The 15,542-nt window shown below is 37.7% G+C and overlaps 1 protein-coding gene across 2 annotated transcripts in view; it reads left to right on the top strand.

Moving 5' to 3' along the window:
* Positions 1-15,542, top strand: part of LOC138710424 (uncharacterized) — a 314,477-nt gene that overhangs the window by 79,501 nt on the left and 219,434 nt on the right. Inside the window, exon 2 of one of the 2 annotated variants that reach the window (XM_069841311.1) lies at positions 5,025-5,154. The exons of the other annotated variant lie outside the window; for it this stretch is intronic. The gene's annotated coding sequence lies outside the window, so the exon portion shown is untranslated. The remainder of the gene's footprint in view (positions 1-5,024; positions 5,155-15,542) is intronic. 2 annotated transcript variants of the gene reach the window in all.

Below are 15,542 nucleotides of genomic sequence, written 5' to 3'. Positions count from 1 at the left end.
ACAAATTTGTTTATATGCGCTATTATGAGGTAATGTTACCAACTAGGAAAACAATGTTGCCACAACTAAACTTTTTGAGTTTCTCTTTTCATTGCTGCTATTTTCATGCCACTGCCTGCTGGAGTATTAGCAGATTATTATATAAATGTACATTTCACTGTATATTTATTGAAAGTGTTACGGTTGTGACATGGATTGAACATTTTATTTCCACATTCTTTCTTTTATCAAGAAAGATGTTGGCACTCTTTCATATGTTAAGGCATAGGGAGACATATCAACGGACATATTCTACAGTTGATCCGAACAGAATGTTAGCTTATGTATAAAAAATAACACCTTCTGAACTTGACTACACTTTTTAAATATTCATAACATGAAACAATTTGTTGTAATCGTAATAATATGAACAAAACAGCTGATAAACACGCCGGAAAAAGAGATGAATTATGGGTAATTTGACGGCCATATTAGTACACCTTCTTGGTTCCACCGTTTCAAGCTTATGGCCCTGGGTTGGTACGTACTATATATTCACGTGTTTTTATCGATAACTACATATTTTACGGAAATGTGGCAACCTCGTTTGATTAAAAAAGGATAGCCCTTATGGTGAAATTCATGAGAAGGAAAGAGACGAATAGATTCCATTCTCTGCTCTACTGCAATTTAAGGTCCGAATACTCTACAGCTCATTCACCTCGTACGCTAGAGCGTTTCAAGCTCTCCTTGCTATAGCCAACCCTGGGCCATAAGCTTGAAACGGTGGAACCAAGAATGTGTACTGTAGTATGGCCGTCAAATTATCCATAATTCATCTCTTTTTTCAGTGTATTTATCAGCAGTTTTGTTCATATTATTACGTTTACAACAAATTGTTTCATGTTATGAATATTTCAAAAGTGTAGTGAAGTTCAACAGGTATTATTTTTTATACATAAGCTAATATTCTGCTCGGATCAACTGTAAAATATGTACGTTGATATGTACCCCTATGCTTTAACATATGAAGGAGTGCCAACATCTTTCTTGATAAAAGAAAGAATGTGGAAATGAAGTGTTCAGTCCATGTCACAACCATAACACTTTTAATAAATATACAGTGAAATGTACATTGATATAATAATCTGAAAATACTCCTGTTACCTCCACATCCATTCTAAACCGTGTACATATGACCGAAACCGATAGTAGCAATTGAATATTTGGCGATTGGCGGTATTTCGCGGAGGATTATGGGGCATAGAAGGTGTAGTTTGACGTCATATCCGTCGCACCGATTTCAAGCATATTTGCTTGGAGTGTCCCTCCTTTCTCTTCATCCTCTCAGGCTATAGCCATGGATAAATATATATTTATCCATGCTATAGCTTACCTGTCACGGATCGTATATAATATACAGAATGTTTTGAAAAAAAAGGTTCCAATATTTAGAAAGGAGGTAGTATGCATCAAAACAAGAAATCAAAGTCCTAAAATCAATATTTTCTGAGAAATGAGCAGATGTTTACCATCACTGTAAGAGCAGCATATCTTCTATACTGTGAGCTCTTTGGCAAGAAACAATTGAGGAAACAATGCAGCCGTTTGTCACTGTTATTACACAGCATACCTTAGTTTGTGTTAGTATCTAGAGGACGCTCATTATTCAGAAGATATCAAATTTAGGACCCATGTTACTGTTACAACAAAACATGATCCGATTCAACAGATACGAAACTAACTTACGCGACTGGTACAACATAATTACTGCAGTGTAGAATCAGTTTACGTGCAATAGTACGATTACGAACTCTTAACGTACTGCCGTTTGTTTAAGCGTTCTCTTGATACAAACACGCCAAAGAGCTCACAGTATAGAGCAGGCCTGTACAAGATTTGCGCTCTCTGAGTCGGCTCACACACAGGTCGACAGCGGAATGCAGATCTTGGCTGCGCTCTGTATAAGGATGAACTGGAAGAAGGGGTGATCTCCTACAAAATATACACAAAAAGTACGAGTGTTCATGAAACGAATTCCCGTTCAGTGTTTACAAAACTAAAGAAATACTGTATTTATTTTACAGAAGTAATAGAAACTCTATAGCTACTTAAATATACAATATCATTTTGTTATATTTTTATTTGTCAGTACACCAAAACGGGGTTTTACGCTGTTGGCAGCTGAAAGGAAAGTACTGATCGTAATGAAACATCAGTTACAGATATTCGATGCTTGTCTTTATTAAAGTTGATTATAAAAAACAGTTGCTCACAAATATAAATGTTGAGCCAAACATAGCAATCATTTTCACAGCCAGCTTGTGTAATCGTAGATGTTGCTGAGGTTTAGTCTTATAAAACTCAACCAGACTAGTAGTATTATTCAAACGGTCTTTAGCCGTTAGGTCACACTGAAGATCAATACGTTCAAGCTGTAAATCGTGACAGTGTTTCAACTGGCGTTGAAGGAATTTATTATGATAACTTTAAACTTGTTTCCAATTAAGAGAAGATCTTGGAACCTAGAATTAAATTAATTTTGAATTTCAATTAAATTTTGCACATAATCGTTTAACATGGCTTCATCACGAGCAGTTTCTATCGTTGGAATGTGAGCCATATTACCTTCCCGAAACTGACTTACGAAAAGTGGAAGTTTACGACTGAAATCCCGTAATTTATTCAACATATCAACAATGAGCTGGCCTTTTCCCTGAAGAGAGATATTTAAATTGTTGAAGATTAATAAATTCTAACGTACCCTACCACATGTAATAATGCAACTTTCAACTCCTGAACCTTTTTACTGCGATCTTCACCAACAAAACCATCGTATTTCTATGTGTGGACTAGTAATGACGCATTATATTATGTTTTCCTCTTTCTTTCAAACTTTTGTGGCAGATAAGTATTGACTCCAGCTGCTATGAAAAAATAAGCATTTTCTCATGCAATATTGAAAGAATTTGCCTGATGGTTACTTTTCCGTCTTTTAGATTCCTCCATTATGTAGCCGTAGATAGGCAAAGTGAAATAGCTACTAATAACACACACTACACCAGATAGCTGCGTGGACTATCCTCTACCTATAGCAGGCATACGTATTCCGACGTACCTTTCCGACGAGCTGTTAGACGGCTCTCCCGCTCCGAAGGAGCGGCGGCGCTCAATGAGCGCCGTTTGTGCAGGCCTGCTATAGAGTATAGGAGATATGCTGCTCTTACAGTAATGGTAAACATCTGCTCATTTCTCAGAAGATATTAATTTTAGGACCCTTGTTTATAAGATTTTTATTTCTTGTTTTGATGCATACTACCTCCTCTCTAATTATTAGAATCTTTTTCCAGAACACTCTGTATACAAGTATAAACGCTATCCTTAACGAAACAGAACTAGTTTCACAGATAATGGGAATTAAAAGCTCAAATTTATATAACCAATGAACTTACAGGAAATTTAACATATAATTTATCATTATAATGACTTTCCTTCGCAGCGGGAGAGCTGTGTTTACCGCTCGCCGAAACGGAGAGGAAGATACGTCAGAATGACATAGACTTGCTATAGGTAGAGGAGAGGGAAACGACCGCTCAGCTATCTAGTGGAGTGTAGTGTGTAGGCCTATTCTCAGTAACTGTTTCACGTTGCTTACCTCCTGCTACAGTACAGTATGGAGGAATCTAAAAGACGGAACATAACATTTAACATTTAACGATTTACAGCTCGAACTTATTGATCTTCAACGTGACCTAAGGGCTAAAGATCGTTTGAATAATATTACTAGCCTGGTTGAGGTTTACAAGACTAAACCTCAGCAATAATATCCACAACTACACAGGCTGGTTGTGAAAATGATTGCTATGTTCGGCTCAACGTTTATATTTGTGAGCAACTGTTCTCTACAATCAACTTTAATAAAGGCAGACATCGAACATCTGTAACTGATGTTTCATTACTATCAGTAGGCTACTGTTCCTTTCAGCTGCAACAGCATAAAACCTCGTTTTGATGTACTGATAAAGAAAAATATAACAAAATGATATTGCACATTTAAGTAGCTATAGAATTTCTATTATTTCTGTAAAATAAATATTTCTTTATTGATTAATAATAGTCCTAGAAAGTTTTGCAAACACTGAACGGGAATTCATTTCATGAACACTCGTAATAGTACTTCCTTTTGTGTACATTTTGTACGAGATCACCCCTTCTTCCAGTCCATCCTTATACAGAGCGCAGCTAATATCTGCATTCCGCTCATGAGCTGTGATCTGGCTCGGAGAGCGCAAACCTTGTGCAGGCCTGAACTAGAGGATGGAGGTTGAGAAGTCGCGTTGTACAAGTTCTAAATGTATTACATTTGCCAACCGCTGGCTCAGGATATAGGCTAAAAGTTGGTAATATTGTGATACGAGTAATATTGTGACAGTTCTTTTTGAGAATTTATTACAATTTAACTGAGCGAGAGGAAGATCGGTTTTGTGTAGAAATTTGTACACGAACATTCCCTTAACCCAGCGATGTCAGACAGGGACTAAACAGAGCGGAGCGTCCACTAGAATGGTTGCGTGCTCCGGTGTTTCCACAGACATAAGCATGTTCAAGCTCCGATCTAGCTCCACAACCGGAATTGGAGCTTACAACTCTTGACACTACTACCTTAATACGTTGACGCAAAAAAAAACCGATCTTCCTCTCGCTCAGTAAAATTGTAATAAATTCTCGAAAAGAACTATCACAATATTACTCATATCACGATAATACCAACCTTTTCCCTATGCAAACCCTGTCCAACCATTCAGTTGCCGTACAAATGGTAACTTGCTTGTGATAGCAATGACCGTTCTGAATTTCATTTGTAGCATGATGGTAAAAATGTCTGTAAAACCAACCTACAAAATTATTGATTTCGGTATGACACTGTTCTTTGATTTCTCAAATTAGTTGCCTTGAATTAGTTTAATGAAAGTGTTTAAGAGTATCGATGTTAGCGACATCAGCTCAATGATTCGCTATGAGATTACTTGATATTTGTGTTTCAGTTGGGGAGAAACCTCGGAAGAAAGCTAGCGAGGTAATCAGCCCAGGCCGGATTCGAACCCACGCTCGGGAGTGGCATCGGGTCACAAACCCCACTCGCTACCCTGGGGCTACGCCGATGGCTCGTTAAAGGTTAGAGAACATACCAATAACTTTGTCAGGCTACATGCAACCCAACATTAGTCTGAAACACGTATGAAATTTACAATATTATAGCGTAATGCCATTGAGAAATTCCACTTTCCATCTCTGAGGACAGTTGTGAGAAATCTGGCGCTTAACTCACAGACATGAGTCTCTGAGACATAATCGGTTCTTTGTTTTCATAGATTAAAACAATGCTTCACTAATTTATTTTCACAAAAATAGAATGAATTTTATAACTGAAAAACATATACATAACACCAGAAGAAATGTTCCAACTCTTTTGGCAGAACCTAAATGCCACACTACAGCTGGATTAAGACACAATAGGAATTATGGACCAAGATTATACAATTCAGTATTGAAAAATAATCCAGACCTAAGCAATTTACACAATCTTAAGTTTAAAAATAAAGTGAAAATGTTTGTATGATATTTGTTTAATTTTATTATTATTTTAAGTGCTACTAGCATTACATGTTACTAATATTTATTGTTTTATCTAATGCAGGTAACCCATAAGATACAAAAATAAGCTTATTTTTATATAATTTGTGTACTCTGTGTCTATTTTATTTGCGAGATTTAAATACATTCATATTTTAAAGAGAAATATACCAGGAAAATTTGTAATAAGTCTATTATCAGAGGTGACAGAGGAAAATGACAGTGACACTGATGAAGAAAATGAAATGAATGATTGTTTTAAGGAGTAAATGAAGCATTAGAAACTAAAGGTATGATTTTCAGCGATTTACACAAATATTTTTATTTTGTTTATTTTTTCACAAAACCAACGTAATAAACATCACCAGAAAGATTTCGACGTCCCACTCAAGTGAAACTAAAAGAAAAGCTGTTGATCCATTTTGAATCTTGCGTACACTTAGGGGAGAGTCGGGTAGTATCGGACATCGGGTAATATCGGACAGTGAGTTTCTTTCATCTACCACACGATGATAGTACCTGTTTGAAATGGTTACGTTTCTGTGATGTCGCATAGAGAAACGTAACCATGTCATTCAGGTACTACCATATGGTGGTAGATGAAAGAAACGCGCTGTCCGACACTACCCGATGTCCGATACTACCCGACTCTCCCCTACACTAGTAGGCTCTGATGATAGTGCGTAAAGCACTGAAACAGCTGTAAGCCGGACAAATATTACATATTTAACGCTACTTCGTCAATTAATCAAAAGCTGTTGTCTCTGTTAACGATGTTGAGATACGTACCAATACGAAGGAAGCTTATGGTGCATTGGAAATAATTTCAAAACAATCTCGTTAGAAACATAATTATGGTCAGTTATTAGCGAGGGCAAACTAAAGACCCTGACAAGGGAACCGTTCCAGGTTGTGTAGCTTGAATTTAATGAAAATGCATATTTACTAATTTTCGTTCGTTAAGAAACGTGGTGATGGTCGTTCGTTTCGCCTTTTCCTCGTTTAGGAAATATAATGACTGGAAAATCGTTGCTACTTATATCACGTCTTGCGCGTACTCGGATCCTCATAGCTCCGCGACACCGTATCACAGCTTTAATGCTCTAGTCAATTTTTTTTTTCTCTTAACTCACGTTAGTACAGCAGTAGTGCAATCCATGGCATCTTACACTCATTCGTACGCCGTTGACTTGTTTGGAGATTTTCTATTATTTGTTATTAGTCATTTGTTATTTGAAGTGTTGTGCTTGTAAATACGGCTTGAATTTTGTGGATTTGAAGAAAGTTTGTGTTATTTTTGGGACTAAAGAAGATAAGTGTGAAGTGGAATAAAACTAACATTGCCGATATATTATTCTGTTTGAGTCTAGTACAAGAGCAAAGGCAGGGAGGCGGCTCGAAACATTTGTGCCGTGTACGAGGAGAATGCCGTCGGAGAAGAAAATAGTTCTCTCATTTCATCACACAATACCAGTACAAAAGCTAGTGTTCATTCACAGAAGATGATCTTAGGCATTTGGTGGGATAATGAAGACATCGTATACTACGATTTGCTTCCCAGAAATGTTGTAACCATAACTGCTAACATTTATTACCAACAACGCCGCAATTGAAGAAAAACGACCGGAAGACTGCATCAAGTGCTGCTGCAACGCGATAATGTACGCCCGTAGTCCGCTAACATGACGAAAGCAGCTATCTAGGAGGTTGGTTGACAAGTGATTCCACATCTCCCATGTTATCTCGATCTTGCGCTTCAGATTTTCACCTTTTCCATTCTCTATCCAACAATCTTCAAGGAATTCCTTTGATAAGGAAGATGCTTTACAAACTTGGCTTGACGGCTTCTTTTACTCCAAAACATCAGATTTCTTCAGACACGGAATTGAAAAAATACCTCAGCAATGCAGAGAATCATAGATAATGCAGGAGAATATATTACTGATTAATTTCTGTCTTTTATCCATCTCAAATAAAATCATTTATCACAGCAACAAACGCTATGATTGTATCAACCCAATAAGTTCACCGATGCTTTTAACACGACATTATGAAGAAAATGTAGAAAAATGCGATGGAAACACTAGGAAATCTGCCCCTGCTCTTCCTTTGCCCGCATAAAGTTTACATTCATTCGGTGTGATAGTAGCCAGCTCTAATCACTGAACAACAAGAATTTTGCTCCGATTTAAAACATTGTGTTCCTTATGGTTTTGTGTGCGCTGAATCCGAAAATGCATCCCTTTTCTTAGTATCACGTAAGGCTTTTAAGATATACTACGATTTCCCTTTTCGATAAGGGTTCCCCCAGCAAACATCTGGCGCGGGTTGGGGGGGGGGGTGTAAACCAAAACAGAAGCTAATGCATTTTATGAGTTTATGACCTATTTTCGGTTTCTTATGGTTGTTGGCATGTTCTTTTGTATTTCTAATAAATAAACAGATATTGGTCCCTTCTATTCAGTAAATTTCATAACAGCTTAAAGTGAAATCTACGCAATGAACAAACAAGGGTGTGGTTTTCAGTATTTATAAGAAAATTTACCACCTTGAATGAAGACAAATTAAAAGAGGGGATTTTCATTGGACCAGAAATTCGCAAAGTTGATTGACTCTTTGTTTCAGAAAAATGGCATGGCGCGCTTTCAAAGATGTTTGCTCAAATGTTCTTGGAAATTCCAGGGCAGACAACTACATCGGACTTGTGTAAACCATGTTAAGTGCATATGAGAAAATGGGGTGTAATATGTCTCTCAAAAAACACTTTTTACATTCTCATTTGGATTTCTTTCCTCCTAACCTTGGAGCGGTAAGCGACGATCATAGGGAAAGATTTCAACAAGGAATATCTGAAATGGAAAAGCGATATAAAGGAAGATCATCATCCAGCATGCTTGCAGACTATTGTTGATTCCTTGTGAAAGACAGTCTCGGGTCTGGTTATAAACGGTAAATGGTAAGTTCAAATTGCGAGTTTTTTCTCATTATACAAAAGAAATATTTTTATTGTTGTGTTTTTTTGTGTTTTAAACTATGTAACATCATTTTTGTATCTAGTACACATTTTTAAAGTATTATGAGACATTTTGAATTCTTAGTATGTTGTAATTTTATCAGTAGCAGTGAAAAATAAATAAAGATTTTTTTTTTTCATTACAAAATTGAATTCACTTTCTCCGGAAAATGGTAGGTGATGGAAAAATTTGGATTTTAAATTCAGATTTAGAGCACACATATTAGTAATATTCATCTATTGTTATTTCGGAGCAGGACAAAAAGTAAGAATTTATTGTTCAGTGTAATAAGTCCTCAGCAAGTGACTTCCTTTTCTAACAAATGAAGAAGACCAAGCACCGGTAAACAACGTCAGCAGCGACTGGATCACTACTTCAGGTTTATTCGAAAGAACTTGCGGCTGTTGGAGAGCAAGTAGATCACCTCTGTTATACAGGGTGTTTCCGGGCTGGTGTTACAAACTTTCAGTGATGATGGGGAAGGGCACACATATCGATTTGAGATCAGGAACCATGCTCCGGAAATGACTGAGTCGAAAGTTATAAGCAAAAATAGTTGTGTGGAAATGTAATTGTAATTTCACAACACGTGCCCTCCTTCCCTTAACCTTTGGAACAGTCGTGGAAAGATGGTATGGGCCGGATGTCTCCTACGTGGGTACCTGGCCCGATACAATCTGTGAGTTAGTCTACTGTTCCCATTGGCTCATCCGTATTCGAAAATCAGGTCAGCTTATTCCGCTCTCGTGTACTCCTCCATTTCACTAGGACTGATCGACTGGACACTGCAACTTGTACACATACACTGCTGTCTACAGACGTGCATATCAGGACCAACCATGTCCGTTACACATTACGCTATCTGCATTGCTTTAGTATAGTTTCCTGTCCCCACCCCTCAGACAGCGCACTGAATGGAATACTGTAAGTAGACAACGTAAACAACGTCAGATGAATACAGTATGTGTAAGATGTATAGATAAATACAAATAAATAAGGTGTACAGAGGAATAAAATTATTCCATTTACACACAATTATTTTTGCTTGTAACTTCCGACTCGGTCATTTCCGGACCAGGGTTCCTTATCTCAAATTGATACATGTGCCCTTCCCCATCATCCCTGAAAGTTTGTAACACTAGGTCGGAAACACCCTGTATATCAGAGGCTGTAGATAGACACTAAGATTTCACATCTCGTCACTTCTCTGGGATGGAGTACACACTTAGGTCGCATGATTCCAGTGCCGAAGGACATCCGTTGCCCGTCCATGTAGAGAGCTGCATTGTTATCTTATGATAGAGTGTATCGGACAATTGCGCCTTCGCGTAGATAAATAATGCACTTTTCTTGTCGGAAATGGAACTCGGCTGGTTTGAGCATACAGCATTCATTCAGTACTGGCACTGGCCACCGATGTAAAGAAAAATTTGGGTTTCAGTTTATACATATGAGAGTGCCCGTAAACATCAAAGATACTGAGAAGAGGATTTATGTCATCACGTAATTTCAAATCGTGGAAGTTCTTGGGCAGACACAATTCTTGGACTATAAAAAGATTGCGTGACGGTGGATGTGGAAGTAATCGAATTACTCAAAATAAATGCCAAATGATTTAAATATGGCGTGTAGAATATCTGAGTTCCTTATATCTGCTCTTTCTTATTATTGGACTGTATAACCTCGAATTTGAATATCACGTAAACATTTATTGTCGCACGACGTGTAAGCAGAACTTCGCGTGACGCAATGTAGGCCGGCTGGAACAAACAATGAATTCTGCTGCGATTTTTTCGAGCTGAGAAACTACATGCATTCATGTCAGTATGGAAGCGCTTCTTAATTTTGCACTGTGCAATTATAAAATGTACGACACCTAAGAAATTGAGGAAAGTTTTTCTTTGCAATACTTTTACTGTGTGTAGAGTTACCATGTGAAGAAATTCTATATGAGGACATGTAATCTAAAATAAGAGGACATTGCCGAAAAAGGAGGACTTTTTAAAAATTGGTATGAACAAAATTAAAGATAAAAACAATGGCTCACCTTAGCTAGTTTTCTCACTAGTTGCTGGATCAGTATTACGTCTGTACCCTACTTATTGGTGGAGCCCACTTTGTGCACAAGAGCCTGAAGGGACAAACTTATATCTTGTAACAAATAACTATGGAACTGTTCACAGGACATGTCCTTGAAATTATATTTCGTCATGATGATACCTCTGACTGTCTCCGTTAGCATGCGATTTCGTTCTTTTGTCCATTGAGCAGATATTAGGGAAAATACTCTCTCAGCACTTCCATTGTGACTTGGGCGATACATAAATAGAATTGACATATTTTTAAGAGTTCTGAGAAAGTTTCAGTGCTCACAGAACTATTGGAATTGAAGAATTTGCACCATTGTTTATCTGAACTTAAATCTTTGTCCAAATTAATTTGGTTGCCATATCTTTGTACATTGCAGAATAAAATTGATAAAATAGCTTAGAATCATGAATAGTGACTGTTGTGCGACCGTCCCTTAGGTCGCACTGTTTGCAATCCGGATGGCTACTGCGTTCGACTTCTGCTCCTTATCATCAGGATTTCTGACACCACCATTGTACACAACAATGGAAAACTATTTTGCTGGGAGAGCTGGAGCTCTCAGGACACTATAGGAAAACTACATGGTTACTGAACTTAGGTCTAGACTGTGTTACACATGAATAAAATGCTACTAAATTTATTATGAATATTTACACAATGTACATATAAGTTGAATTACTTACAGGGTATCTCGTTGGCTGACGCCATGCCGCTACCAAGTCTCTCGATTAGCGCTCTCTGCAAATCTTCACTAACTGCCTCAACTAACTTGCAGAATCTCCTCACCAACACTTTTTATGTTTCGTTATCCGTTTCCCGCCCGGGGTACCGACTACGCCATCCACCAGGTGAGATGGGCTTAAAACCCCTTTTGATTTTACGTACTTACAAATGTCGTCTTAAACATCTCTTACATTTAATTTGATTCAATGCAATATAGTGATAAGTCGCTTTGATGAGAGTACGCGTAAGAAAAGAGTTCGAACAATGCGTGATATAATTTAACCAATTAAAATGCATGCTTGTTCTACTGGACCAATGCGATTAGTCCAGGAATGATCTGTGGCGTAAAAATACTTTCATTGTAGGCAGTGATTTATCAAACGCCCGACAAGACTCTGTAACGCTGGCTAAGCATCTTAAGACTATGTATTCCGCTGACACTGTTCCTGTTTCAAATTTAATACTCCACAGGAAATCATACTACAGAGTGTTCTTTAGCCCTGGGGCATAACAGTGACATTTTTAGAGTGTAAGAATTCAATGCATGTCAATAGGTCATCATATTTTATGTTGTTATGTGCTCCAGCTTCAACCATTGAAAGCAGTTAAATTCTTTCATAGGTTTTCATCATCTGTTTAGATATTCTATGCACAATATCGCACATTATTCAATATTCATATTAATTCTAGTTGAAATGCGAAATGCCGGACATTTCAAAGTTTTTTAAAATGCCTGCCGGACAGGATAAAATGATTAAAAAAGAGGACATGTCCTCCTTTTGCCGGATGGATGGCAACCCTAACTGTGTGGCCTTATAACTTGAGATATGAGTTCGGTCCCGCGAACGAGGAGCAGTGAACAAGACCGTTCCGCGGTCAATGCGGAGGAGGCGTTACTGACTGAAAGAGAAACATTAGGCATCGGTACTACTGCCGCCGAGTTTGAAATAATTTATTGTTTATTGGCTGGACCAGGGCTTTCCACTTTTGAGTATCGCGAAACGCTTTAAACTCATACTAAGTCCTTTCGGATCCACTAAAATAGTTTGCATAACTTAGGGAAATAAACATGTTCTACGCACTAAATATCAGGTTTATGCATAAGTTCGTGGCGTTTTTGTTTGTCACCACAACACAGCGTTGTTAGGAGATTGTTTATAGTTTGTCATTTGTTATTTGAAATGTTGTGCTTTTAAATACTTCTTGATTTTTTGCGGTTTTGAAGAAAGTTTGTGCAGTTTGTGGGCTAAAGATGATGGAGTGTCTGTCAAGAGCAGTGGTGGGCAAAATGAACGCAACCCACAAGACAGGATTTAAATGGCAACTACATACTGTGGAAGGGATTGCACTCTACTGTGCAGTGACGGATTTACAGACAGTAGCGCCACTACACTCCTACCTACCATATGTAATTAGAATACAGTGAAACCTCTCATTTACGGTCATCGAAGGGACGTAACAACCTATCCGCATCTGGGAGGTGTCCTTTATTGGGAGAGAGGCTCCCCAATCTCACAGTAAATTTGTAACATGCATTTTGTATCCCTTCACGCTTTAAATGAAATGTATTACTGTAGTTTAATTCTATATATAGTATACTACAGTAAATTCTTTGCAATTTTGAACTACAGTAGATAAGACCGAAAAAGGAAAATATAGTACTTGTGCCATGCAATTTTGTTCTAGGTTTACAGTTAAGCAGTACTGTAATTTACAGTTTTCAACTTAACCTTTACGTTCAGGTGCCATGTCTCTCCAAACAGAACACCTGATTGAAGTAAAGAGAATAATCCTACTAACTCTATCATCCTTAGGGTGCTATGCATAGACATTTCGATAGCCCGCGCTACGAGCGTGCTAAACTAGCCCCGGCTATCGACTGGTTACTTGTACGGGATTCATATCATATCACATCGTTAACACTGGTTTATGAATACGAAAAACGTTAATTCGCTGATCATCCACCGGAAGCCCGCGCTAAGAATATTTATGAATATGGCCCTTATTGTCTTCTTTCATGTTAAGAAATTTCTGTACGGTTCTCAAAATTAATTTTCCATTTTTGTAACACATTAGGTTTTGAAATCCAAGTTCTGTCCGCAGTCAGGAGGTAAAGCAAGCTTTAGATCTGTGAAACAACTGTCCGTGTCCGTGTGTGAGTGTGTCCGTAAACGAGAGTTAAATTTATCATTATTTCTATATTATTTAAGTTGGGACATAAAAATCTGTCCGCATATGAGGAGTGTCCGTATCTTGGGGGTGTCCGTAAGGAGAGGTTTTACTATAGTCCATTCACGTGATATTTAATTAATCATTTTTCAAAGGCATTTCTTCGAAATTGGGATTTATCTGTGCATGCTATTTTCAGTTGCGCAAGGAGATGAGCATCGCTTAAGCGGGATCTGTAGCTGGACTTTATAAATTTCATTTCAGAAAACAGCTGTTCGCATTGGTAGGTTGATAAATACATACCGTCATTTCCCATAACTATGGTCCTGGAACACAACTATGGTCCACGATACAGCCATTCAAAGATCATTGTAGAAGTAACATAGACCGTTCGTAGATAGCTGCAGTGACTTGACTTCAAACTACAGTACAGCAAGAATATAGATAAACGAGGTACTACGTTATGGAGTACAAAATTTGAATAGTTGAATCGTGGACAATAGTTATGTTCCAGGACCATAGTTATGGGAAATGACGGTACTCATTATTTTTGAAGCAAACTGTCTAAGCAGTGGATATGTAGTACTGGACATCTTTTAAAAAAATTTAGCCCCCAGTAGACCACATTCTGCTTACAAGAAGCCATCATTCTGCAAATCCAGTACTTCTAACTGCAATTCTGGGATAACATTTTCAATTTAAACATGAAAAGGAGTGGCAAAAATATTGAAATCCTTCTCCATCCTTTGAAAATCACTGAATCTGTGTTCTTTGAACTCGTATAACAGGTGATCTATTTTAGTAATGTACATATTTAAGTTCGCGTCTTGAATATTTGTAACTGATCCTAAACATGAGAAATGAAAGAACCGTGTTTCTTGTAAGTGTGATATCCTCTCGATTCATATGATTCTGCGAAAGACATTGTATCACTAATGAAGCTCCGAAGTACAGCAGTCCAGTATAATCCGCCACGTACACGCGCAGTATTTTCTAGGAGTGGGGGAAGGGGAAGATAGGGGCTAAGTTTGATGCTTCGCTGAGGTCTGACGTCACTGCGGCAATGCCGCAGGAATGCCCACCATTGGTCAAGAGGAAAAAACGAACACTTCCGACTTATTCTTCTATTTGAGTTTAATAGGGAAGCAGCTCGAAACATTTGTGCCGTGTATGGGAAGAATGTCATCGATGAAAGAACTGAAAGAAAATGGTTCTATCGTTTCAACATCCCGTACAAAAATGAGTGTCCATCCACAGAAGATGACATGCGTCTGGTGGGATAATGAAGGCGTCATGTCCTGCGAATTGCTTCCCAGGAATGTAATCACAATTGCGAACGTTAATTGTCAACATTTCAGCCGCCTGAAGACCGCAATTTAAGAAAAATGACAAGGAGGACTGTAGACATGGAAATGGGCATGAATTTTTCAATAGTGGGAACAGTTTTCTTAACCCAGTGAAATTCCTCGATTATGTTGCTAATTACTCTCACATCAAACTCATCGCAATTACTTTTCTGGTGGAGACAGCGAATGAAAAAATTGAGGCGGTAGCGGAAGCCCATAAGCAAAAGTCATGTTTCGAGAAAACAATGATTGAAAGATTTATTTGTATGTCATTGCGATTTGGATGCACTTTTATCAAGATAACTGTTTTCATACGGTTACAATATTATTTGTCTACAAGATTTTGTTAAATAATACATTCCGACTTTAATAGTGTTAATAAAAGGATATATTTTATTGAAGCATTTTATAGGTCCTTTTTTCAGAGAACAAGTTTATTTTATCAAAATACTTTCAATATGATTATATTTTAGCAGAAATTTAATATCAGCATTGAACGGCGCACATTACAGAGGTTTACAATTTCATAATCATTTTAGTAAAACTATATTTCTTACATATATCTCGTAGTTCGTCATAAATTGTA

Source organism: Periplaneta americana, chromosome 12 (genome assembly GCF_040183065.1).
Source record: "Periplaneta americana isolate PAMFEO1 chromosome 12, P.americana_PAMFEO1_priV1, whole genome shotgun sequence".
Taxonomy (NCBI): domain Eukaryota; kingdom Metazoa; phylum Arthropoda; class Insecta; order Blattodea; family Blattidae; genus Periplaneta; species Periplaneta americana.
This window is presented reverse-complemented; position numbering and strand designations above follow the sequence as displayed.